The sequence below is a fragment of the Benincasa hispida genome, chromosome 11 (genome assembly GCF_027475165.1).
Source record: "Benincasa hispida cultivar pf3 chromosome 11, pf3_genome.v1.1, whole genome shotgun sequence".
Lineage (NCBI taxonomy): Eukaryota > Viridiplantae > Streptophyta > Magnoliopsida > Cucurbitales > Cucurbitaceae > Benincasa > Benincasa hispida.
Window position 1 is genome coordinate 9,247,746 of NC_143488.1, and position 3,401 is coordinate 9,251,146.

The following is a 3,401-nucleotide window of genomic DNA, read 5'->3' on the forward strand; positions in this document are numbered from 1 at the left end:
TTTAGGGTAAGAGTTTTTCCTTTAGTGAAAAGAAAATTTAGTCTCTACTTTCTCATGCTCTCTATTCTCTCAAGAATATTCCTCTACCTTTCATTCCCTTTTCCAAGGTATTAGATCCCACACATCTAGCTCTTTGGAGTTGTTGGCTTTTTGGCCATTAATCCCGAATTAATTAATTTTAATTAAGTAATTAATTAATATTTGGATGACAACAAACCTGCTTTTATTTATTAATAATTTAAGTATTTTGAAGTATCCATTGTGTAGAGCTTAGAACAATGGTTCTAATGTTAAATCACCTAAGTTAGACCTCAAACGAAGATATGATCAAAGCAAACTTAATGGGGAAAACTCGAGTTGATGATGTTGCAGAATTTTTCTCATCGAAGTGGACTAACTAAAACGTACCACTTGGAACAATGGAGAAGTGACACACGGTGGACTTTTGATTTTTTGATTGCTTTTAAAAAGAAAATGAATTTAATATTATGTTATATTTGTTTCTAACTGCTAGTTTTGACACATACTGGACTTTTGATTTTTTGTGAGTTTTTAAAGAAAGAAATTTAAAAAGATATATAATATTATATTATTTTTTTGTTTGTATCTAATGGCTAGTTGAGTTTAAAATCTCGACCATTAATTTTTCTTTTCCAAAATCCTATGAACCACATTAATTGTGATTTTCAATAATTTTCCTCTATATTTAAACTTATCTTCTTTTCCAAATCACGACAACAACTTTTATTATTTTTAATCCTCCATAACTCATTAAGCCACCATCGTTGCTTTCTCTCCAAGCTTCAATTTTCTTCTTTTTATCTTTTTCTCAAGAGATATTTTATATTGTGAGGATTGATTCATTGAGTGCAAATTTGTATATCCACCCTATTTAGAGAGTTTGTCAAGTGTGCTCTTTATTTTTTCAAACTATTGTAAGGGTTGCTCTTGATCCCGGAAAAAAGAGTTGTTGTTCGATTCGGTTTGGTTTGACCGAACTGAATTCCCTTATATATAAAACCGAATCGCACCATTTGTGTAGTTCGGTTTCTTTTTTCTTTCTATTTTTAAACTTTTTTTTGTTCCTTTTGCCTTTTATTTTCCTTCTTCCTTCCACTTTCTCTTGCCTTTTATTTTCCTTCTTCATTTTTCTTGAAATTTGTATATTCTCTTTTTTTATTTTACAAATTTTTATAAACATAATTTAAATACAATCCACAATAAGAACATGTCCAGATGACTACAATAAAAAGTTAAAAACTAAAAAGGTCTACAAAATACACAATACACAAATTTCAAACAACTACCTTCAAAGTTTAGATCACATAAAAACAAATAACAAGCCAAACACTTAATAATAACACAGTAACATATTCCAAAAGTTCAATCAATATAAACAAATTTGTTCTCTTGTCAATCATTATTCTCAAATTTGTTCATTTGCCTTTCATGTTGGTCTTCTTCACATTCTTCCCATTATTTGTCACATCAAACTCATTCTCCTTGTTTTTTGCATTTTCCGCTTCGTTTAATCCCGTTATGAAGACTAAGAAAAAAATTATAAACTTGTTAGTAGTTACTATAAAAAAAATATATGAATAAATATATTTAAAAAATATATAAATATGTTTAGAATATACGGACCTTCCTCTTCATCTGCAATTTCCTCCAAGTATTATCGTAAACAAATGTTAATTTGTTCAGAACGTAACCAGTTTTGTGCACATACAAGTGCCTCAATAGTGGTTGGAGATAATGATGTACGAAAAGGATCAATTACTCTCCCACTAGTGCTAAATGCAGACTCAGAAGCAACTGTGGATAATGGAACTGCTAAAAGATCTCATGCAATTTTGCTAAGAATCTTATATCTAGAAGAATTCTCCTTCCACCAATCTAAAATATCAAAGTTATCCTCACGTTTAACACAAGGCTCCAGTAAGTAAATATTAACTTCTGAATCCACACTTTGTGAATCACCTTCATCCAAATCTTCAAAATCAAAACAAAAAACCTTTGAAGTACTTGCACTTGTAGTACTAAATGGAGAACTTTTAGTGGTACATGAAAATTGACCCTTATTAGCAACTGATAGTGACAAATTGTATTCATTGAACAATGCTCTCAAAACATCCTCTACCTTACTTCCTACCGATTTGCCGCATCAACATCAAATAATTGATTTAGGCAATGCAAAAGAAATTTCATCTTATAATGAGGGTTCAAAACGAAGACAACATACAAGAATAAATTTGTTCTATATTTTTTCCCCAATACTTGTCAAACTTTTCTTGCATTTTCGTTGCCATTTCTTGCAAAAACACATCATTAAGACCAATTGCACTTTAATATTTTTTTTATGTAATTATGAACAATACTAATCTCATGGAAGACTGTATTGGAAGTAACATACAAAGACCCTGAAAGCCTAATAGTTACTTGGTAAATATTCTCGCAATTTCCCAATCCCTAGTGGTTGGTTTTTCCTCCACATTCATGTAGACTGTGTCGTAGTCTTCTAACCCTTCAAATGCCTTTTCAAATTTTACAACTGTCTTAGGCATCAAATAAGTAGAATTCCATCTAGTTAGAACATCAAGACACAACATACTTTTACTATCTATGTTCTCCTCTTTGATACACTTCTTAAATGTGGCAAGTCGAGCAGGAGAAGGTCTAACAAACCTCACGACATCTCGAATTCGAACCAATGAATCATTAATATCTTTTAGGCCATCACATACAATTAAGTTCAATATATGTGCACAACATTGAACATGCAAGAACTCACCATCTAACACCAACCCATGCTTAAAACACTTCTTCAAATAAACAATGGCAGTATCATTTGACGAAACATTATCAACTGTTAATGTCATAACTCTTTCAATACCCCACTGTTTTAGATATTTCACAACCTCTTTTCCTATCGCCTCCCCTCTATGATTCTCAATTTGGGTGAAATTAAGAATTCTCTTATGTAATTTCTAATCTTTATTAATAAAGTGTGCAGTCAAAACCAAAAAGTTCATATTTTGAATTGATGACCACATATCAATTGTGAGTGACACTCTATATCCTTGATTCACAAAAATGTCTTTCAATTTCTCTTTCATACTATCATATATTCCTAAAATATCCCTAGCAATTGTTTTTCGAGAAGGAAGAAAAAATTAGGTTCTACTAACGTCAAAGTCTCATTCACAAACCTCTTAAATCCTTGGTTTTCCACGAATTAAAATGGCACTCATCTATTACAATCATCTCAACAAGTAGTTTTCGAACACTCTCAATAGTAATCAACTTATAACTAACGGATGAATGTGAACTATCTCCAATACTCTCATTCTTCTTAACGACCAACTTACTCTGTGTTACGTCTAACTTACACTTCTTAATCC